We start from the raw sequence: 25,349 nt of genomic DNA, 5'->3' as shown, positions 1-25,349 counted from the left end.
GTCTGTGAATACATCTGACTGCGGAAGGTCCGGTAAGTGTCATATCAATGGGTGAGGGCAAAGACCGAACCAGGAATATGCCTCTTCATGCAGGAGGAAAATCACATGTCTGTGAACACATCTGACTGTGGAAAGTCCGGTAAGTGTCATATCAATGGGTGAGCGCAGAAACCGAGCCAGGAATCTGCCTTTTCATGCAGCAGGTAAATCACTTCTCAGTGAAAACATCTGACTGCGGAAAGTCCGGTAAGTGTCATATCAATGGGAGAGCGCAGAAACCGAGCCAGGAATCTGTCTCTTTATGCAGCAGGAACGTCACTTCTTTGTGAACACATCTGACTGCGGAAAGTCTGGTAAATGTCATATCCATGTGTGAGCGCAGAAACCGAGCCAGGAATCTGTCACTTTATGCAGCAGGTAAGTCACTTCTCAGTAAACACATCTGACTGCGGAAAGTCTAGTAAGTGTCATATCAATGGGAGAGCGCAGAAACCGAACCAGGAATATGCCTCTTCATGCAGCAGGAAAATCACATGTCTGTGAACACATCTGACTGCGGAAGGTCCGGTAAGTGTCATATCAATGGGTGAGCGCAGATATAGAGCCAGGAATCTGCCTCTTCATGCAGCAGGTAAGTCACTTCTCAGTGAAAACATCTGACTGCGGAAAGTCCGGTAAATGTCATATCAATAAAAGAGCGCAGAAACCGAGCTAGGAATCTGTCTCTTTATGCAGCAGGAACGTCACTTCTCAGTGAACACATCTGACTGCGGAAAATCCGGTAAGTGTCATATCAATGGGTGAGCGCAGAAACCGAGCCAGGAATCTGTCTCATTATGCAGCAGGAACGTCACTTCTATGTGAACACATCTGACTGCGGAAAGTCTGGTAAATGTCATATCCATGTATGAGCGCAGAAACGGTGCCAGGAATCTGTCTCTTCATGCAGCACGTAAGTTACTTCTCAGTGAACACATCTGACTGCTGAAAGTCCAGTAAGTGTCATATCAATGGGTGAGAGCAAAGACCGAACCAGGAATCTGTCTCTTCATGCAGCAGGAAAATCACATGTCTGTGAGCACATCTGACTGCGGAAGGTCCGGTAAGTGTCATATCAATGGGTGAGCGCAGAAACCGAGCCAGGAATCTGCCTCTTCATGCAGCAGGAAAATCACATGTCTGTGAACACATCTGACTGCGGAAAGTCCGGTAAGTGTCATATCAATGGGTGAGCGCAGATACCGAGCCAGGAATCTGCCTCTTCATGCAGCAGGTAAGTCACTTCTCAGTGAAAACATCTGACTGCGGAAAGTCCGGTAAATGTCATATCAATAAAAGAGCGCAGAAACCGAGCTAGGAATCTGTCTCTTTATGCAGCAGGAACGTCACTTCTCAGTGAACACATCTGACTGCGGAAAATCCGGTAAGTGTCATATCAATGGGTGAGCGCAGAAACCGAGCCAGGAATCTGTCTCATTATGCAGCAGGAACGTCACTTCTATGTGAACACATCTGACTGCGGAAAGTCTGGTAAATGTCATATCCATGTATGAGCGCAGAAACGGTGTCAAGAATCTGTCTCTTCATGCAGCACGTAAGTTACTTCTCAGTGAACACATCTGACTGCTGAAAGTCCAGTAAGTGTCATATCAATGGGTGAGAGCAAAGACCGAACCAGGAATATGCCTCTTCATGCAGCAGGAAAATCACATGTCTGTGAACACATCTGACTGCGGAAAGTCCGGTAAGTGTCATATCCATAGGTGAGCGCTGAAACTGAACCAGGAATCTGCCTTTTCAGGCAGCAGGTAAGGCCGGTTTCACATTTGCGTAGTTTTGACGGAAACGGAATCCAGCACAGATGGAGTACAGTTCATTTATTTACAGTGGAAGCGCGACACCATGTGGTTGTGTGCTTCATACACAACCGCATATGTCCACATGGTGACAGCTTCCACTGTAAATGAATGATCTGTACTGCATGTGTGCTGGATTCAGTTTCCGTCAAAACGACACAAATGTGAAACCGGCCCAAGTCACTTTTCTGCTGTGGAGTTCGATGGTCCCTGATGTAAATTTGGGTCTTTTCCCTTCCCTTTCCCCCTGCAAGTTGGTGAGATGTATAGACCCTTTTAGTATTCTAAATCCTATAAGGACATACGAATTTCCCCCACTGCACCTTCATTATGTAGTTTTGTCCCCATCCTGTACTAATGTCCCCGAAACTGGGCAACTATGCTGGTATATATGTCTCCCATCCTAGGCCCCTTTCTAGTAAATATATTCCCATCCTGGTATATATGCTTTCTATCATTCTATATATGTCTCCCAACCTGTAATGTATGTTCCTCATTCTGGTATATATTTCCCATCCTCGTATATATGTCCTTATCCTGATTTATATGTTCCACATCCTGGTATATGTGCTCATCTTGGGCCTATCCTGGTATGTGACCCCATCCTGGGGACATATACCAGAATAGGCCCAAGATGAGGAAATACCTTTCACATGTAAAGCGCCATGGAATAAATGGCGCTATAATAATAATAATAATCCTGGTATATATGTCCCAAGGCCTATCCTGGTATGTATGACCCCAATTATGGTATATTTGTCCCCATCATAGGCCCAATCCTGGTATATTTATATGTTCCTCATTATGGGCCCATCCAGGTATAGATGTCATCCATCCTGGTATAAAGTATATGTTCCTTATCCTAGGCCCATCCTGGTATATCTGTCCCCATCCCGGTATATCTGTCCCCATCCCGGTATATCTGTCCCCCATCCTGGTATATCTGTCCTGCATCCTGGTATATCTGTCCCCCATCCTGGTATATCTGTCCCCCATCCTGGTATATATGTCCTCATCCTGGTATATATGTCCTGCATCCTGGTATATATGTTCTCATCTTGGACCCATCCTAGTAAATACAGTCCCAGTTCTGTCTCTAACGCATAAAAAAAAATTCTACTCACCTCCCTCCACTCACACACTGTGCGGCATCCTCTGTAGCCAGCGCACCATGGCACATGACGTCACTGTCATGCAAGCACTAGTTACGTGTATGCCGACGTCGTCTGACGACGACTTTTTGGCAGTTAGGCTATGTGCGCACGTTGCGTACTGTCCCTGCAGAATTTTCTGCAGCGATTTGAACAGCACACGTGCGCTTCAAATCGCTGCAGAAACAGTCCGTAATGAAAAAAAAAAAGCCGATTTCATGCACTCTGACTGCAACCCCTCCCATAGACAGAGCGGAGACTGCAGGCAGAGCACAGGAAAGAAGTGACATGTCACTTCTTAGAACGCACGATTTGGGCAGCAGCCGAAGCGCTGCGCTCTAAGACGCCACGTGCGCACGTCTCCTGCATAATCTTCATAGATTATGCAGGGGACGCAGGACGCATGCAGTTACGCTGCGGTGCAGATCGCAGCGTAACTGCATGTAATTCGCAACGTGCGCACATAGCCTTAGTGTTGCAGCACAGGGACCCCAGTAGGTGTCATGTGCATTGGTGAGAGCAGAGACCGAACCCAGAATCTGCCTCCTCTTGCTTAGGCTGCTTTCACACATCAGTTTTTTGCCATCAGGCACAATCCAGCAAAAACATGAAAAAACGCATTCGGCGTCTGTTGCCGCCAGATACGTTTTTTCCCCCATAGACTTTCATTAGCGCCGGATTGTGCCGGATGGCCTTGCGTTTCATCTGTCGCGATCCGTTTTTTTGCCGGACACAAAAACGTTCATTTTAACGTTTCATCCGGCCGCCAGACAAGTAAATGATCCGGCAAAATTTACTTGTCTGGCGGCCGGATGAAACGTTAAAATGAACGTTTTTGTGTCCGGCAAAAAAACGGATCGCGCCAGATCCGGCGCGTTTTATAATGGAAGCCTATGGACACCGGATCCGGCGTAATGCAACAAAAAACGGATCCAGACGTCGGATCTGTTTTTTTGAACTGAGCATGCTCAGAATCACACCGGATCTGTCAAAATACTGAAGGAACTGATGGAAAAAACTGATGCAAGTGATCCGTTTTTTCGCCGGATCCGTCGCATCAGTTTTTTTGCCGGATCGTGCCTGATGCCAAAATACTGATGTGTGAAAGCAGCCTTACTCACAGGTTGCCTGATCCTAACATGGTAGCCACCATGTAATGGAGTTGTAGTGGAGTCGTCACTTCCTTCTGTATTCTTCATTCATTGCTGTAACTCAGCGAGCCATTCTTGAATTTTCTGCAGAAACATTAAGAATTTTGACTAAACATGACTAATTTAAACATAAGTTTTTATAAGATTTTCATTACTTTTTTCATCAATATTTATTTTCTTTATTTTTGCTACTAACGGTTTCTTTCAATATTGCATGTAATCCTTGTTATTATATTATTACATGTATGTATTACCAGGTAATTGTATAATATAATGTTGATTTATCATATATATTACTAGCTGTACTACCTGGCTTTGCCCGGGTTAATAACTGCTGTTAACAAAATGTATTAACAAAAATGTATTCTGCACACAAAAACCACAAAACAAATAGAAATGTAATTATTAAAAGGCAAAAACTAAGCTAATAGAAGCATTTCACAACATATATTTCAACACCACAGATATTCCACACAGATTTAACTAAATTGGCCAAGTAATGTGCTCCGTCTGTCTCTTTCTAGGTCTGTCTCTTTCCCAGGTCTGTCTCTTTCCCCGTCTATCTCCCAATCTCTTTGTCTTTTCCTGTCTGTCTCTTTCCCTGTCTGCCTGTTTTTGTCTGTCTCTTTCCTTGTCTGTCTCTATTTCTCTGTCTCTTTCCCCCTCTGTATCTATCAAGGTCTGTGTCTTTCCCCATCTATCTTTGTCTGTCTCTCTGGCTGTCTCCTCCTTCCCTGTCTGCCTGTCTTTGTCCCTATCTGCGTCTCTGACTGTCTCTGTCTCTTTCTCCGTCTGTCTCAATCTCTTTCCCTGTCTGTCTATCTATCTATCTCTGTCACTTTCCCTGTCTGTCTCTTTCCCTCTCTTTCCCTGTCTGTCTCTTTCCCTCTCTTTTCCTGTCTGTCTCTTTCCCTGTCTGTCTCTTTCCATCTCTTTCCCTGTCTGTCTGTTTCCCTGTGTCTGTCTCTGTCTCTTTGTCTGTGTCTGTCTCTTTACCTGTCTGTGTCTGTCTCTTAACCTGTCTCTCTCTTTCCCTGTCTGTCTCTTTCCCTGTCAATCTGTCTCTTTGTCTGTGTCTGTCTCTTTGTGTCTGTCTCTTACCCTGTCTGTGTCTGCCTCTTTCCCTGTCTGTGTCTGCCTCTTTCCCTGGCTGCATTGTGACACGCCAACATTCAATTTAAGGGCGTGGCTGCGCATTCTTCTGAAGTTCTGGCTGCACTGTGGCTCCCAGCTCCATTCGCTTTAATGGAGGCAGGTTTTTTGGTGAATAACTGTAAAGCGCGGGGTTAAAATTGCCCCTCAAAACATAGCCTTTAACGCTCTCGGGGTCCAGAAGTGTGTGTGCAAAATTTTGTGGCTGTAGCTGCGACAGTGCAGATGCCAATCCCGGACATACACGCACGCACGCACGCACGCACGCACACACACATTCAGCTTTATATATTAGATACATTTTGCACATTAATTCATATCACTATTCCTATATTTCTCTCTGACCGTTGCTGTAACACGTCACCGATTCATTACTAACTTAGTAGCATTTGCACTAGCACAATGCACTTTTTATTTATCCCAGCTGATGTCACCATGATTTAATTTAATGATCTCTTTATATCACCATAATATGGCATCTCCCAAGGAGTTCATAAAAATGGCTAATGATGTCGCCTGCGCACTAGTCCCAGAATATTACGCCACCAGTAAAGCCCTCAAACCACCCCCAGCATGGAGAGATTTCTCCTGACGTACGCCAGTGATGAGTGCAGGAAGTTAGATAAGGATGCCACGCGATGTAGAAAGAGGGGAAGGTGAGTATGATGTTTGTTTTTTGTTTTTGTTTTCTTATGCGTTAGAAGAAGGGGTCCAAAATGAGGGTGTATGTACCAAAATGGGGGACATATTTACCACGAAGGCGCTCAGGTTAGGGATATATATAGCAGGATGGGCTACATATTTACCAGGAAGGGGCCCAGGATGATAGACATATATACCAGGATGGGAGACATACCAGGATGGGGAGTTATATACCAAGATGGGGCCTAGGATGGGTGACATATATACCTGGAAGGGGCCCAGGATGGGGCCCATGAAACGTCAATGCATGACATGCCAACATCAGCTGCCAGCCTCTGTTTGGCTGATGGTGGGTGGTGTGTATTGCAGTGCAGGGACCCAATGGTTGTTTGCCGCAATATAATTCAGCTGAGTGTGCATCCTCGGATGCACATCTAGCTGAAGTAGGTGTTGGGTCGGCTGGCTCCCTCCACCCTCGGGCCTGGGCATGGTACGACCACTGTGAGCACGCTCATTACGACCCTGATGAGAGACATATTATCCATTAGGGGCTCAGGATGGGGACATATATACCTCGGTGGGGGATATATTTACCAGGAAGGGGCTCAGGATGGGAGACAGTAATACAGGATGGGGACAGTAGTACAGGTTTGGTGACATTACTACATGATCAAGGGGTGGGGGGTAGGAAATTCATGTGTTTATAGGATTTAGAAAGCTACAAGGGCCCATACATTTGACAACTTGGAGGGGGTGCAACAAATCCAAATTATCACCGGGACCCATTGGACTCTAGTTTGGCCACTGTATGTGTATCTATGGATAATATTTGCTATGTGATCCAAACTCTACTTGATCCTCTATAAAGATCTTATTCTTTTAATGGATATATAGTTTAATATTGTCAAGTAATATTATATTTGTATTTTAATATTTGTGGGTGTTTTCTGAGCGCCTTGGTCATTTGTAGGCTTAAATATTGGAGTAATCTGCCCTACAAGACTTTTCCTTATACTGATGGGGAATGTCTATAGCATTATGTCCCTAGATGAAAGATATATCTGCTCTATGGATATCTGTGCAGATAATACTGTGTTATTGCAGTATAAAATGTAAGTGATCAGAAGTTCAATTTTTGTAAGGGACTAACAAATAAATACACAGAAAAACCATATAAAAGTATAAATCAGCCCCTCCCCCATCCCCACTGTTAACAATAAAGAAATGAAAAGTTCGGTCTATCAAAGTATAAAATTAATTATCCAAATTGGTAACTTCCGTAATGAGAAAAAATGCCAGAAATTAGATTTTTGGTCACTTATCCCTACAACTTGTCCCACAAAAAAGAAATCCCTCATACAACTGCGTGGATGGAAAAATAAAAATAGTGTATGGCTCTTGGATAAAGGGGATTAGAAAAAAAAACGCAAAAATGAAAATTGTCTGCGGAGGGAAGGGGTTAACCCCATAGTGAGTGTATGTCCGGTACTGCACTTACCTGCAGGGATCCTGTTCCGCGCTCCTGATTGTAATCGATGGGAGCTTCTTCCTCAGATGCTAATAGCACAGTCAGGATTAGATGTGGCCTAAACAGCATTTCAGCCTGGAGGAATATCCCTTACTGCGCAGCACACAATGGGAATCTCCAGACAAAGCCTCGCTCTGTAACATCCCTCATTATACCCAAAGATTCCGTGACATCACAATTGGAATCCAACTGTGACATCACAGGGGGCGTGGCTACACATGAGTGATGTCACAATCGGGGCTGAACCACTAAGCATGGAGGAGCTGCTTCCATCTCTGGATGTTTTCCTTATATTTCTAGTCTCGGATCTGAATCTCTGGTCATAACATTACACAGGATTAATGCTACAACATGAGCCTGATCAGGGGATAAGTAGTCACTGCTATGGGCTGAGTATGACTGGATCAATGATGGATCCTCATTACACAAATAATGTGCCCCTTATTTATGTAGGTAAAAAGACTGATGACACTTCCTAACATGCAAGTGTGAACAGGTGCATACTGAACATGACATATATTATAACAAAGAATGACAGTTGCACTCTGAAATGCTAAGATATGTGAGCAATAAATATAGGAATATTGCATTACTGCTAAGAAAATACATAAAAAATGGGATACTTTGCATATAAAAAGGCAGTTTTATGTGAGCCCAACAGCCAACGTCAAGGCATATCTCTGATGTTGGGTCCCTATCCACTTTAGTGCCTCTGTTTTTTTGGTTAGAAAAATCTCCTATTTATGGGTGGATAGGAACTTGCTAATAAATTAAAATTGCCTAAGGCTGATGAGAAGGAGTGCTCAATCACAAGTCATGACCCCATATTCTAAGTAAAAAGACTGATGGCACTTCCTAGCGTGCAAGTGTGAACAGGTGCATACTGAAAATGAGGTATATTATATCAAATAAAGAGACAAATTGAAACCAAAGGAGGATGGGCACCACCCACTGGGATCTAACGGTATACTATAAAACACTGATTACAAAGAAAAAGAGGTATACCAATGATGGGATCACCAGACAAGATATATAACAAAATACAAAATCTTTATTAGTAAAGCACATGAACAGCACATGGCCACACATTGGTTAAACAGGACACACAACTATTAAAAACATTTAAAAAGCCAAACAGACATAGGTGCTAAGTCAGAACCCTATAATCATAAATTGAATATTGTATTAATAAATTTCAGAAACATACCCCCTGCAAAGATAGCAAATATCAGAACTTGATCAGGATTAGAGGTAATAATTACATATACTCCCCTATAGGAGATACCAAAAGTGCCAATTTATAGTTTTAGACAATAAATGTCAGGTTGTAAACAGATGGTCACAATAAAATCCACACTTAAGCTGGGTTTACACACTGAGACTTTCTAGCGATCCAACCTGCGATCTCAACCTAGCCGGGATCGCTACAAAGTCTCTGGTGAGCTGTCAAACAGGCAGACCTGGCCAACGACCTAACAGCGATCCGGACCTGCAGAGCGACTAGCTGGTCGAACTTCACCCGACTTCATTTAATGCCGCGCGGCTCTGTGTGCCGTGTAAATAAATAAATAATTAAAAAATCTGGTGTGCGGTCCCCCCCTATTTTAATACCAGCCAGATAAAGCCATACGGCTGCAGGCTGGTATTCTCAGGGTGGGGAGCCCCACGTTATGGGGAGCCCCCCAGCCTAACAATATCAGCCAGCAGACGCCCAGAATTGCCGCATACATTAGATGCGACAGTTCTGGGACTGTACCCGGCTCTTCCCGATTTGCCCTGGTGCGTTGGCAAATCGGGGTAATAAGGAGTTATTGGCAGCCAATAGCTGCCAATAAGTCCTAGATTAATCATGTCAGGCGTCTCCCCGAGATTCCTTCCATGATTAATCTGTAAGTGACAGTAAATAAACACACACACACACGAAAAAATCCTTTATTAGAAATTAAAAACACAAACACATTCCCTCATTACCAATTTATTACCCACAACAAAGCCCTCCTTGTCCGGCGTAATCCACGGTCCTCCAGCGTCGCATCCAGCTCTGCTGCATGCAGGTGACAGGAGCAGCAGAAGACACAGCCGCTCCTGTCACCTGCACGCAGCTAATGAAGAGAGCCGTGTGATCGGCTGAGCTGTCACTGAGGTTACCTGGATCCAGCGGTGGATGCAGCGGTGGCCGCGGGTAACCTCAGTGACAGCTCAGCTGATCGCGCTACTCACCTCATTTGCTGCGTGGAGCTGACCAGAGCGGCGGTGAGTAGCGCGATCAGCTGAGCTGTCACTGAGGTTACCCGCGGCCACCGCTGGATCCACCGCTGGATCCAGGTAACCTCAGTGACAGCTCAGCCGATCACACGGCTCTCTTCATTAGCTGCGTGCAGGTGACAGGAGCGGCGGTGTCTTCTGCAGCTCCTGTCACCTGCATGCAGCAGAGCTGGATGCGACGCTTGAGGACCGTGGATTACGCCGGACAAGGAGGGCTTTGTTGTGGGTAATAAATTGGTAATGAGGGAATTTGTTAGTGTTTTTTATTTCTAATAAAGGATTTTTCGGGTGTGTGTGTTTTTTAACTGTAATTTACAGATTAATCATGGAAGGTGTCTCGGGGAGACGCCTGACATGATTAATCTAGGACTTATTGGCAGCTATGGGCTGCCAATAACTCCTTATTACCCCGATTTGCCAACGCACCAGGGCAAATCGGGAAGAGCCGGGTACAGTCCCAGAACTGTCGCATCTAATGTATGCGGCAATTCTGGGCGGCTGCTGGCTGATATTGTTAGGCTGGGGGGCTCCCCATAACGTGGAGCTCCCCATCCTGAGAATACCAGCCTTTAGCCGTATGGCTTTATCTGGCTGGTATTGAAATTGGGGGGGACCTCATGCCGGATTTTTTAATTATTTATTTATTTATTTTACTGCACAGTATAGACACGCCCACCGGCTGCTGTGATTGGGTGCAGTGAGACAGCTGTCACTCAGCGTGGGGGCGTGTCTCACTGCAACCAATCATAGGTGCCGGTGGCCGGGGAAAAGCAGGGAATACGAGATTGTTTAATGAGCGGCCGGCTTTTTCAAAAAAGGAAAAGCCGCTGGAGCAGAGTGAACGCCATGCAGCGCCGGTGATCGGGGATGGTGAGTATGAGAGAGGAGGGGACACTTCAGTCACTCGGGGGATTAGCGGTCACCGGTGAATCCTTCACCGGTGACCGCTAATCAGGACGCTACACAGACAGAGCCGCGGAGTCGCTGTAAAGTCCCCTTTACACACTGAAACTTGCTAGCGATCATGCTGCACAGCGGGAAACAAAGGACCTAGGAATGTTCCTGAACGATTTGTAGCGATCACAACTTCACAGCAGGGGCCAGGTCGCTGATAGGTTTCACACACTGCAATGTCGCTGGGGAGGTCGCTGTAACGTCACAAAACTGGTGACGTTACAGCGATGTCGTTTGCGATGTTGCAGTGTGTAAAGCCAGCTTTAGAGCATAGATGTACTGCTGTCCAGATATTCTATCAGCCCGAGGGCACAATGAGATCGTACAAGGCACCACTCTGGGTATATTGTATATTCCAATTAGTAAATAATCTATTAAGTAACAGTACAGATGGTAACACACTATGCAAGTAAAAGGAATTACCACAATTATCAGTCCTAAGATACAATAAGGTCATATAAGACACCACTCGGGGTGTATAAGACATCCCAATGATAAACATGATGATATACTATGCAGACATAGCTACATATACTTAAACAGTATCCAATATGTCTCACAGGGGTGTAGGTGCACCAGGGTCACTGACTGTGGAGGACCGGTGGATACTAAGAAGGCTGATCAACGGCACTTATAGTATAAACACTAAATCATAATTTCCTGAAAAAAGAGAGACCATGGGCGAGTGTCAATACATTTACCCAGTCAAATATATAATGCAAGGAGAAAAGGGTCCTGGCGTGGTTACCCCAACCCACGCGTATCGCCGCTTGAAAAAGTGGCTTCCTCAGGGCAAAAGGGGGGCCCCAATGACCCTGGTGCACCTACACCCCTGTGAGACATATTGGATACTGTTTAAGTATATGTAGCTATGTCTGCATAGTATATCATCATGTTTATCATTGGGATGTCTTATACACCCTGAGTGGTGTCTTATATGACCTTATTGTATCTTAGGACTGATAATTGTGGTAATTCCTTTTACTTGCATAGTGTGTTACCATCTGTACTGTTACTTAATAGATTATTTACTAATTGGAATATACAATATACCCATAGTGGTGCCTTGTACGATCTCAGTGTGCCCTCGGGCTGATAGAATATCTGGACAGCAGTACATCTATGCTCTAAGTGTGGATTTTATTGTGACCATCTGTTTACAACCTGACATTTATTGTCTAAAACTATAAATTGGCACTTTTGGTATCTCCTATAGGGGAGTATATGTAATTACTACCTCTAATCCTGGTCACGTTCTGATATTTGCTATCTTTGCAGGGGGTATGTTTCTGAAATTTATTAATACAATATTCAATTTATGATTATAGGGTTCTGACTTAGCACCTATGTCTGTTTGGCTTTTTAAATGTTTTTAATAGTTGTGTGTCCTGTTTAACCAATGTGTGGCCATGTGCTGTTCATGTGCTTTACTAATAAAGATTTTGTATTTTGTTATATATCTTGTCTGGTGATCCCATCATTGGTATACCTCTTTTTCTTTGTAATCAAATAAAGAGACAGTTGCACTCTGAAATGCTTAGATATGTGCACAATGAATATAGGAATATTACCGTGCATTAGTGGTAAGAAAAAACATAAAAATTTATTTACTTAGCATATAAAAGGCCAGTTTTATGTGAGCCCAACAGCCAACGTCAAAGCGTATCTCTAATGTTGGGCCCCTAATTACTATAATGTCTTTCTTTGGGTTAAAATAGCCCCTCCATTTTATGGTCGGATAGAAATCTGCTAATAAAGAATTAATATCACCTAAGGTTGATGAGGAGGAGTGCTCAATCAGAAGGCATGACCCCATAATCCAAACAAAGAGACTTTGTTAACACATCTTAGCATTTTAGAGTGCAGCTGTCTGTTTACTGATTCCTTACATATGTAGGACCTGATGGATCAACTGTCACAATAAATACGGTTTTTTTTTTATGGGAATCCATATTATAGATATAATGTAAAAACATCTTTTACTATGTATTTTTTTCACTGGCCACCAGGACCATTATCTGTTCTTCCTACTTCCATAAAATTTAATATTACTTTACTGTTTTTTGTACAAAAAAAAAATAAAAAAAATAAACCCAGCCCCTTACACTATTAATATATTTGATTTGGTAAAATCTATAATTTTTAATATTAAACACCATAAAGCCACTAGTTTTATTAGAATTGACTGGAGCAATGATGGATCCTCATTACACAAATAATGTGCCCCTTATATATTTAGGCAAAAAGATCAATGGCACTTCCTAACATGCAAGTGTGAACAGGTGTATACTGAACATGAGATATATTATAACAAAGAAGAAGACAGCTGCACTCTGAAATGCTAAGATATGTGAACAATGAATATAGGAATTTTGCATTACTGCTAAGAAAATGCATATAAAACTTGAGATACTTTACATATAAAAAAGGACAGTTTTATGTGAGCCCAAAGGCCAACGTCGAGGCGTATCTCTTATGTTGGGTCCCTATTTACTCTAATGCTTCTTGTTGTATTAAAACCCCTCCAATTTATAAGTGGATAGGAACCTGCTAATAAGGCGTTAAAACCTCCTACTGTACTTACCTGCAGCGATCTTGTTCTGCACTCCTGACTGATTGTAATCGATGGGAGCTTCTTCCACAGATACTAATAGCACAGTCAGTATTAGAAGTAGCCTAAACAGCATTTCCACCTGGAGGAATATCACTTACTGCGCAGCACACAATGAGAATCCCCAGACAAAGCCTCAATCTGTAACATCCCTCATTATACCCCAAGATTCCGTGACATCATAATTGGAATCAAACTGTGACATCACAGGGGGCGTGGCTACACATGAGTGATGTCACAATCGGGGCTGAACCACTGAGCATAAAGTGGCTCCTTCCATCTCTGGATGTTTTCCTTATATTTCTAGTCTCTAAAATTAATATTACTTTACTATTCTGAAAATAAAACAGCCCTTACAGTGTTAATATATTTGATTTGGTAAAATCTATATTTTTTAATATTAAACACAATAAAGCCGCTAGTTTTTTTAGAATTGATTCCAGTACCGGAATATTTCCGCATTATTTGTCTGATACATTGGGGCAGATGTAGACGCGTTCATGCGGGGAATGTGTGTGTGAACGGGGCAGAACATTTGCAGAGCTCATTAGACATTGTGCTACCTATCATTCATGTGTGGTATATTAAATATGGCACATATATAGATGATAGATGATAGTGTTGCGGGCGGGGGACAGACCACGGCAGGAGGGCTGCTCGAGACGCTCGGATCCGGCGTCGTTGCAGTGGCTCGAGGGGAAGCCGGATCTGGGCCTGAGCACCCGTCCGTCGCCCGCAAGTGAAAAGGGGGGTTATTATATAGGGGAGGTTTTGTCAGTGACGCCACCCGTGGTGTGCGGTGATTGTTGGTGACACCGCCGCTACCGCTGGAGGTGATGCCCGGGACCGATGGAGTGGGGCAGCTGGATTTTTCCCCTCCACGGGTAGGGGAGGTGTTGTTCCGGGCCCCCAATACAGGTGGGATGGTGCTGCAGAGCGGAATCTGCAGGGTTGGACCGGGTGGTGTTGCTGTACTCACGGTTCCTGAATCAATTCACACAGAGTCCAGATAGTAAACCAAATTGCCAGTGACCGGTGACCTCCGGCGGGTGTGTTCGGATCCCGCACCCTGGTACAGCAAACAGGGGTCCCTTCCTCCTGCACTTAGTGTTTGTGTCCTTGATTTTGACTACTCCGCTTGGAACGGGGAAGTCCACTCCCGGTATGTTTGTCCGTGGGAGCTGTGGCCTGCAAGAACTGACCCGTGGCATCTTAGCAGGCAATTGCGGAGCCCTATCCCCGTGTTGGGCTAACGTCTAGCTCTATCTGGGCCTCCTGTGGGACAAGACCTGAAATTTTGTCCCCAGCTGGTCAATAAGTAAGGTGCGTAAAGCTGTCCTTGCTCTAGGGTTCAGATACCCTGTCGTGCACGGTCTCTGGACTGGAATCCCGCTGTCATTACCGGCGGGCTACAACCCTGCCCCGGTCCACTTAAGGTCTCCCGCGACTGGATCTCTGTCGCCTGTGGCCCTGTCTGCCGACTGCCACCTAGTCAGTTTGTCAGTAGTGCTCCAACCCCTGACTACCCTGTCACTTCACACTCCTCTCTCCACTTCTGTCACTTTCTGTGTCTTCACTCAACTGTCTCTGGCCCCTCCCGTCACACCTCAGAACCCCTAGGTGGGCGTCACCATCCGCTTGGCCCCGCCCACTGGTGTGTCCCTGTTGTCATGGTGGGGTTACTAGGCTTTGCTGGCTGGTGTTGTGCACCAGAATGGGGTTTGTGATGGAGAACCAAAGAGGAGGGATTCCTGCACCAGAAGAGGGGTGCAGTCATCTGTGACACCCTGATTTTGTCAGGGCGTCACAATAGCTCTAGACATAGGGTACAATAAATGTGCCATGTGTGCCAAGCCCGGGTACAACCTCTGCCAGATACCAGGATATGACTAATTACATAAGAGCAGTGTAGAAACATGTATACATTCAGAGACAATGAATGTAAAAGCTACAGCCCAGGAAGTAATGAGAAATCACACATCACATCCTGTGTGTACTTTACAGTAATATAAGCATTATCCACAAGAGGGCGCTGTCATCAAGCCTGACATACTTACTTGTTTGTAAAGCCATCCTGACCCGTCACCGGATTGATGCTGCCCCAAGCATGGTAAAGTCTGGCTTCATGATTGCAGCCGGGTATATTTCCCTCTGAAATGATCCAGGAGAAACCCTGTGTCTAAGGAGAGGGAAGATGGTGACCCCTGACCAAAACTACCGTTGGTTCCTGGGGTCCCTCACCACCCTAGATATATTCCGCACCTATGCGCCGAGTCAGATACCTGACCCTAGGTACTGCCTAGTGCTGGACCCTAAGTAGGGAATGGGTGGGATAAGCTCTTTGTAAGCCCCACTAAACACTAGAAAAGTCACAAGGAGGACACACGGGGGAAAAAGCATGAACTACTTATTCACAGAAGACTCAGGTAGACGTTCAGCAACAATACCTCAGATGAGTACAAGTCGCCTGCTTGCAACCAGAGCAAAATAATATCATCAGCACAATTCCAGGGAAGATGGGAGTATTTAAACACATGGAGAATACTGATAATCAGCATCTGGTTGGAAGGAAAGCTCTGCTGGGTCCAAAAGGGGAAGAATTGAAAACCCAGCAGGAAAGCTACCTAATACACTGAATACTAACAGCAGGAACAATAGAAAGTCAGTGAGCATTTTGCGCAGCCAAACACTTCACCACATCACTTTCTGTCACCCGCAACACACTTACAACTATATTTTCCCTGGATCATTTCAGAGAATAATTCATCCTGCCTGAGGTTTGGGCCGTATGCATCAGCTGACAGGTTCCTCTAAGGAGTACTTTGCACGCTGCGACATCGCTAGCCGATTGTAGCGATGCCGAGCGCGATACTCCCCGCCCCCATCGCAGATGCGATATCTTGTGATAGCTGCCATAGTGAACATTATCGCTACGGCAACTTCACACGCACTTACCTGCCCTGCGACGTCGCTCTGACCGGCGACCCGCCTCCTTCCTAAGGGGGTGGGTCATGCAGCATCACAGCGACGTCACACGGCAGGCGGCCAATAGAAGCGGAGGGGCAGAGATGAGCGGGAAGTAAACATCCCGCCCACCTCATTCCTTTTTCATTGCCGGCGGCCGCAGGTAGGAGATGTTCCTCGCTCCTGCGGCTTCATACACAGCGATGTGTGCTGCCGCAGGAACAACATCGTACCTGTCACTGCAGCAAAATTATGGAAATGACCGACGCTACACAGATCACCGATTTTCGACGCTTTTGCGATCTTTTATCGGTGCTTCTAGGCTTTACACGTTGCGACGTCGTTACCGGCGCCGGATGTGCATCACTTACTATTTGACCCTGACGATTTCGCAGTAGCGATGTCACAGCGTGCAAAGTACCCCTAACAGTCGCTGCACTGTCAGACAACTTGATTTCATTAGATAACTAATATGATAAATGTGAAATCTGCAAAGGTCTGTGTAAAAAAATGAGGTTGTGTCAGACACAGGGGCAGGCACCCCCATGTACAGCTGCTTCATCTGCACAGGGGCCCAGCCAGAACCTGATCTATGTTCTGATGCCGGCCTCTCCGTATTGCATTGCTGTCTACCATTGTCACCACTATGTCACGTTCGGCTGAGACGGTTGCATTATCAGTGATTAAAAGGTCATGAGTGGATTTAACTGCATTTGGAGCTTAAGGGGTTAAGGACTTTTTGTTGATTCTTCTGAGATTCCATTTAGCTGTAATGTCAGCTGCTGCACCTTAATGCCCCTCTCCTTCATTATTTAAACTCACTCCTGGCTCTCCCATATGCCAGTGATAGTTCATTCTATGCTGACCTGTGAAGAAGCTGTCTCTGGGGAAAGCTGTTGTTAACTTTCCAGTGGACGCGGTGGAGTTCCATCTCTGGAGAAGATTTTGAGTTCTATTATTGTATCTGTTTCCCTGTTTGTCTCCCCTCCCTTGTGTTGTCTTTACATTAGTAGTAAGACTAGTGTCTTGCTGGCCTGCTCACTAGCCATGGCTAGTACAGGGTCAGCCAGGGCCCAGGCACATGACGGCACGTGGGGGGAAGGACCTGTTTCAGGATGTTAGATAGCTCAGAAATCAGCTACAGATGAAAGTGAGATGGTGACCTCTCTCTCCTCTCCCTATGGCCAGGGCCTTCCTTTACATCTCCCCTGTTGTACCCCTCCTGTTATGCCACATGCCGTTTGTTCTCTCACCCCAACGTGACAACTATGTTGCTTTTGACACAGGACGCTGCTGTCATCTTCGCATGTAGATTTGCTGTGAAGTCATGGCACCCCAGAGAGAGAGAGAGAGACCGACACCACGGCACTACCGCACTCATCATAATCCCCGCACACACGCAGGCACTACCTGTGTGAAGTCTCCGGTGACAGCGCGGCTCACTTCAGTTGCTACATGGAGCTGACACAGAGCGGTCATGTTCTATGGCGCTCCCTGTCAGCTTCATGTAGCTGAGCTGAAAGCGTCGTGTGGATTACTTCGGACCTAGATGGGTGTTTGGGGATCAATAAAGTGGTAAAAGAGGGGTTTTTTTGTCTTTTATTCCAAATAAAGGATTTTTCGTTGTGTGTGTTTATTTACTTTCACTTACAGGTTAATCATGGAAGGCATCTCGGAGAGATGCCTGCCATGATTAACCTAGGACTTAATGGCAGCTATAAGCTGCCATTTAACTCCTTATTAGCCAGATTGCCACCGCACCAGGGCAATTTGGGATGAGCCGAGTAGAGTCCCGGGACTGTCGCATCTAATGGATGTGGCAATTCCGGGCAGCTGCTGGCTGATATTGTTAGGGTGGGGTGTGTCGCCCGTGGATAAGGGGTACTCAGATCCGGGCCACGAGGTCACTTCTGTGGGTATCACGGTGGCGTGACCCGGTCTGTAATCCCAGGCTCCACAGTAAAAAGGGGGTTAGGTAAGGGAGATTGTCCGTGACGCCACCCACGGTTGTGGTGAGGTTGTGACACCACCGCTGCTCTGGACGGGGATCCCGGGAGCGATGACTGGGAGCAGCGTAGTTGTTATGTCCCCTCCGTGGGTAGGGGGGTTGGTGGTCCCGGGGCCCGTGGAGGGTTTTGGAGCTGGCAGGCAGGTTACGGGGCCTGGAGAGGTGCAGGGTCGCGGGGGCAGCGCTGTGCCGCACGGCACGGGTGTACTCACTCAGCCGGTAATGATGACACAGTTCTCGGTAAAAGACACGGCTGGATGGACGGGTCCCACAGGCGGCTGCGGTATTTTTCCCCTGACCCCAGGTTGGTAATGTAAGTCCTCTCTTTCACCTCCGAGCACGCTCCTCCTGCAATCCGGTTTCCAGCTGGCTCCCTGATTCAGTACCGGTGGGCCACCGCCCAGCCCCAGCTACCTACGGTTCCACCAACTGTCTTCCCGGCTCTCGCAGACGGCCACTACCATCTGCCTCACTCTCTGCACGGGGGCCTTAGGCTCCAACCTAGGCCCCTGTCTGCTTCTGTCTCCCTGCAGACCTCCTCTCTCTTTCTCTGCCTGGACTTGTCTCCGCTTGTTTCCTGCCTCAGGCCAGCTAAACTCCTGGGTGGGCATCTCCATCTCCTGACTCCGCCCACCTTGTGTGTCTGTCTGAGCCCGAGGAAGAAACCAAGTGTCACTGGGGATGTCTGCTGTGAACTGCTGGGGGTGGGGGTGTGTGTGTGTTGTTACCTGTGGCCCCTGGCTTGTCCAGGGCGCCACATGGGGGGCTCCCCATAACGTGGCGCTCCCCATCCTGACAATACCAGCCTCCAGCCGTGTTGCTTTATCTTGGCTGGTATCAAAATTGGGGGGACTGCAGATTTTTTTTTAATTATTTATTTATTTTACTGCCCGATATAGACCCGCCCGCCGGCAGCTGTGATTGGTTGCAGTGAGACAGCTGTCACTCAGTGTGGGGGCGTGTCTCACTGCAACCAATCATGGGCACCGGTGGGCGGGGGAAGCAGGGAATACCAGATTGAATAATGAGCCGTTTTCAAGAGGAAAAGCCGCTGGAGCTTTGTGACAGCCGTGCAGCTGATCGGTGAGTAGGAAAGAGAGAGGGATTGTGCTGGGGATGCAGGACGCATGCAAATACACAATGTGCGCACATAGTCATACTGTGAAAAGCCACGCTTTTGGTGATCGAACCGTTATTGAACGTTAACTCGAACTGTCGAACGTCAAGCAAATCATTCGAATTCGTCGAACGACTCGAACATCGGCCAAAACAACTCGAATTTGAAATTGGCGAACAGTTCGCTCCGAACATCGCTCATCTCTAGTTATGAGTATTGAACACCTGAGCATGGTAGTGCCCGCTCATCACTAGTTACCAGTACTGCGCACATGAGCATGGTAGTGCCCGCTCATCACTAGTTACGAGTACTGAGCACCTGAGCATGGTAGTGCCCGCTCATCACTAGTTACGAGTACTGAGCACCTGAGCATGGTAGTGCCCGCTCATCACTAGTTACCAGTACTGAGCACCTGAGCATGGTAGTGCCCGCTCATCACTAGTTACTAGTACTGAGCACCTGAGCATGGTAGTGCCCGCTCATCACTAGTTACCAGTACTGAGCACCTGAGCATGGTAGTGCCCGCTCATCACTAGTTACTAGTACTGAGCACCTGAGCATGGTAGTGCCCGCTCATCACTAGTTACCAGTACTGAGCACCTGAGCATGGTAGTGCCCGCTCATCACTAGTTACTAGTACTGAGCACCTGAGCATGGTAGTGCCCGCTCATCACTAGTTACCAGTACTGAACACCTGAGCATGGTAGTGCCCGCTCATCACTAGTTACTAGTACTGAGCACCTGAGCATGGTAGTGCCCGCTCATCACTAGTTACCAGTACTGAGCACCTGAGCATGGTAGTGCCCGCTCATCACTAGTTACGAGTACTGAGCACCCGAGCATGGTAGTGCCCGCTCATCACTAGTTACCAGTACTGAGCACCTGAGCATGGTAGTGCCCGCTCATCACTAGTTACGAGTACTGAGCACCCGAGCATGGTAGTGCCCGCTCATCACTAGTTACCAGTACTGAGCACCTGAGCATGGTAGTGCCCGCTCATCACTAGTTACGAGTACTGCGCACCTGAGCATGGTAGTGCTCACTCATCACTAGTTACGAGCACCCAAGCTGATGAACAGTCATCACTATTCTTAATACATAGATAAAATCTGTATTCAGTGAAGACATATTTTTATGTTGCGGAGGTAGAAGGCAGTCATTACTGATAAGATTTTATATAGATGGCCTCTAGCTCCCTCGTCTCCAGTTATTTTGTATTTTCAACTTCTCCTGTCCCTTGTCCCATATACACTACTCACAGAAAGTTAGGAATATTTGGTTTCTGGTGAAATTTTAGAATGATTCTAACCTTCCCTCTAACGTTTTCAGGGGAACTTAATGTGACCACCTCTAAACTTTTGACTGCACACGTCCAACTTTTCAATGTTTCAGGACTTTTTGCACAACTCGCTGTTCTGTAACAAGGAACTTAATGGCAAAATTCACAACAGGTGTTTTGAGCCATGAGACTCAAATTTTAGAATTGGTATTAAACAGTCCTCCTCATCTATCTTTCTCTTTGTGGTGACCTCCTGGGCATAGCATGACTTTGTTTCCTTGATTAGGATAGGAGGCGGCAATGCAGGGTTGGGAATAGAGCTGGAGTGGTGGAGGCTTCAGATCTACCATAGCTTTTCAGCCTCATTTGCATATTTATTCAAACCCTGATTTCTCGGTTTACAGAGGAATGGAACGGCCATGTAAAGATATTGCTGGACTTGTCTTTGAAAGAGCTACATGCACATATATATAGTTTTGGGGGGTGATTTACTGCTGACGTTTTCCCTTTTTAAAAGAAGCGTTTAATATACAGAGAAATTGGAGGAGAGAAGTGATTTGTGCTGAAATTCGATACACTTACATCCCCACTATAGAGAATAAATGAGTGATTTTGCAGATCCACGGTCCATTCTATACGTTCTCTGGAGCTTCAAATTCGGGGATTTTAGGATCAGGTGATCAAGTTACTGAATGATAAAATAGGAACAACTATTCATCTCCGCCCCATGAAATGTTTTATATATTGACACAAAAGTGGGAACCTTGGTTCTCGAAAACCTATATTATGCCCAAAAAATTGGTTAGGTAACAGTGTAGCTGGGTGAATGGGATTGCTGGACTTTACACTCCCACACAGTGTTTGCGCCAAATTCTTAAACAGTGCATCCTAGCCTATTAATGAATTGGGCGAGGTGCGAAGTGACGTGCGTCTTAGTGTACCTAATCACAAATATTACTCCAGTCAGAGACTGGAATAAGATTTGTGGTGTAATAAATGCCACTGACCTCGGTTAATCTGACGAGCAGCGGTCACCATATCCCTGTCCCTCCCAGTTGATCCAAGCTGAACGAAAATGTTGTGAAAATTTGCAAAATATTCATGGAGTCTTGCATAGCACAAATATTTTACATCTCTTATAAAGCTTTTTCTTGTAGCATGTTACTTGTTTTCTTCTTCATGTGCATCTTTGCTTATCAACCCAAACCGATACAGATATTGGATCAGATGATTAAAACTTCCGATGTGTCCCCTTGACGAGTAAAATGTTTTGTCGACAGTTACTCTTAGGATGGATTTTTTTATTTCCACACGTTTAGCAACCCTGAACACCTCAGGGTGCTACAAGGTTCTGCATCCCCACCAGGATGCAGGGCCTACCCCCTTAGGGACCCAGATCCCAGTGCCGGTAATACCAAAAACCCAGTTTTCCCCAACAACCCCCCCATACAATGGTACTTACCTAGGGTGGGACCAATGGATGGCCGCCTAGAGGTGGAGCCACTCCAGTCCACCAGTTGACCAGGTGGGAGGGGCAGACTAGAGAGTAGTCGGGAAGACAGTAGTCAGTAGAGAACAGGGACAGTGGAAGTGTAAAGGTGTGACTGAGCAACGTCCTGACTTCAGTTGACGGTGATCTGGTACCCAGGAGAGTAGTTGTCGGTGGAATACTCCCGGAACTACGCACCGACGGGGTACAGGACCCTAGGACAGGAAAGAGCTTCAAGCCAACCTGTTAACACCTGCACAGCAAAGGGGACCATCAAGGACCTTGCTGATCCTAAAGAATCTGAAGACTCAGTAGCAAAGGGAGAACCGGGAACAGGACCAGAGACTCCAACCCCCACAGGGACTACTGTCAGGCGGACAGAAATGGACAACCATAGACCGGGGAACCCCAGTGTTCCATACCATGGGGACCCACTTACCAGAGACAGGTGCAGGGGAAGAAGGTACCAGAGAACCAGACTGGCACTGAGACAAAGGGAATCTGGAGGCGAAACCAGCCGACCTCGGGCAACCAGTTAACATCCCAAGTGAGTAAACCAGTTGCACTGAATACCTGTCTGGACTCCTTCTTCTGATGCCCACCGCACCATACAGCCGCTGGGGCAATACCCTACTTGCGGAGGGACTACCATGCAAGCTGCTAATACCATCAGCCCCAGTAGAGACATTTTGCAGCGGCGTCTCCCTACACTTAGCCAGAACTCCGCAAGTGGCGTCAAGAATAAACTTTATTCACCAACCCCCTGTAAATATCCCCATTAGAAAAAGAGCCCAGGGCACGGAACCGGGTAACGGCCACCACCGTGACATTCCCAAGACGTACACTGCCTGGAACTGAGTACCCCATATCCCTGGGTGCTACAAATGCATCGTGTCTGCCTAGTATATATTGTATTTTTTAACCTTCTGATGGACTGTGCATTGTAATATAATAGTCTTTATCTTCTATACAACCTAACATTGTGTCTTATGTTTTGGTTTGCCCCAGGGTTGGCGTTTTGGAGGACTCCTTCACCTGTCTGGGGATTTTCTGTGCCGTGTTTTTCTTCCCAATTGGAATCCTGTTCTGTTTTGCTTTGAGGCAACGAAGATGTCCCAACTGTGGAGCCACCTTTGGTTAAGAGGATCAATAGAGACAACACTTTTCTCAATCCTTTATAAATGCACAATCCTTTTTCTTTAATTGAATAGCATCATTGTATGTGGGTGGTGATACGGTATATCCTCCTGTTCAGCATAGGGTGGGGGAGGGGGGAGCTCTGTGCCATAGAGACACGTGGAAGTGTGAGGCTTCCATACACCAGTGCCTTCAGAGACTGTACCAAGATCCCGGCTCTGCCCTGTGTTCCTGTCATATGAAGACAAGTCCCCGTCGCTTGTGTTCACATATTTGTATATATGTTAGTCAGACAAATTTCAATCTGTAAAATGTCTTTGGAAACAAAAAAAAATATTTTATAGTAAAATAAAGCAGCACTGTGATAATTCTAAAGTTTGTCATTATTAAAGTGAATAAATAATCTGTGAAACCTTTTGTACCTCCAAATCTGTGCTGCTATAGACTGCGCTAATATGGCTGCTGTCTCCTGCTCCACTGACCCCGTGTGCAAGTCCAGATGTGATCCGAGATCCAGCTCAAGACTGGATTCACTTTTTGGTCAGATAATGTCCTTTAACACTAGAAGTCCCAGGAATTTCCAGCTCCAATGGTAAACATGCTAAATGACCCCTCTCTGGGACTTTAGTATTAAAGGCGTTTTCTACTACTTTTTCCACCCCATTGCCATATAACATAGTTCTTCTAAACAATACCTTTTGTAATATACTTGTATTAGATGTATAGTTTCTATGAGCACATCTTAGCAGGGATCACATAGTACTGGATTGTTATGCAGATTCTTCTTCCTCCTCTGATACTACTTTTTCCGGTCTAGAACTCAGACCAAATGAAAGGAAGTCATCATAGGCTCCTGAATGACCGCTTGACTGAGCATGTGTCCTTAAGACACAATTAGTCTGCCTCACACAAGCTAAGCTGCCATTCTGCTTTCATCAAAAAACAGGATGGGCTGACACCTTTGCTACTGAATTGCTGCAATTTGCATTTCAAAAGCAAAGGGTTTCGTTAATCCAATCACTGATGTGGACAGTTGAAAAGCACAGAAAATTGCTTAAACTGTGACAGGGCTGTACTGGTCTTCTGACCATTGCCAATTGGACTGGTACCTACCCTGGGCTGCTCTGACACTTGGTATCTCCCAATATCTTCAACAGTGCAGGGTAAAGAATGGTGGAGGCATGCTAAGTGCTGAATCACAGGCTACTGCATAGCATGATGGAATTTATAGTATTAAATCACAGTAAGCCTGCGGAGAGGAAGTGATGGATGTAAAACATCAGAGCTGCAGGTAGCATCACTTTGTGTCTGCCAGCTATCTGCATGATAAAAGGTTTATATTACTATAATAAGAGTATGGATGCATTTGGTAGCACATAATAGCACGATTGATGAATAGTTAGGGTAGTGGATAACTTCTTCTTTAAAATTTGCTTTATACCTATTTCTCATTGGTTACCGTACACTAGTCCTGTCTCCTGTAGTTCCCGCATAACAAAATATGGCCAAATCCAGCGAATGTTTCCTACACAAAGAGCTGGGTTGCAGAAGTAAAGGCTGTTCATCTTGGCAGCTCTTCCCACACCTTATTATTCAGAGGCTTTCCTTATTGTCCATCCATGTGTTAAATATTTTGGACCCATTTGCATCCCATTCAGACAAGTTTGTAAAGATGCTATATGCAAAAATCTTCAAAATAACCCCAAAATATTAAATGGCAAATGTAAACTATTGAATGACTTGTTGAAACTATGGCCCCTATTCATCATTTGAGGGGATTGGGTGCTTTTTATTTTTTTTATTTTTTTAATTCAAATGATAATTAAGGAAACATCTGTGACCTCTAAATTCCACCCACATAAGCAAACACAATAAACTTTAAAAAAAGTTTTAAATGAAGAGATGAATATAGCACAATCAAAAAAATGGGTGGAGAAGACTAAAAAGTCGAAAATAACAAGCGCAAATGTATTAATCTGCGCCTAAATGTGGAAAAAGTTCACACAGTAAATCCACTGTCAGCACAGAATGACTGAACTCAAGCA

General features: G+C 45.7%; 1 long non-coding RNA gene across 1 annotated transcript; it reads left to right on the top strand.

Annotated features, from left to right (window-relative positions):
• Window positions 1-1,674: 1,674 nt before the first annotated feature.
• Window positions 1,675-23,672, top strand: LOC142246140 (uncharacterized). Its single transcript, XR_012724880.1, has 2 exons — window positions 1,675-1,744; window positions 23,176-23,672. It is a non-coding gene; the product is annotated as an uncharacterized LOC142246140 (long non-coding RNA).
• The last annotated feature ends 1,677 nt before the right edge of the window (window positions 23,673-25,349 follow it).

Source organism: Anomaloglossus baeobatrachus, chromosome 7 (assembly GCF_048569485.1).
Source record: "Anomaloglossus baeobatrachus isolate aAnoBae1 chromosome 7, aAnoBae1.hap1, whole genome shotgun sequence".
NCBI lineage: Eukaryota > Metazoa > Chordata > Amphibia > Anura > Aromobatidae > Anomaloglossus > Anomaloglossus baeobatrachus.
Note: the sequence above shows the minus strand (reverse complement) of the source record. Positions and strands in the feature narration are given on the sequence as shown.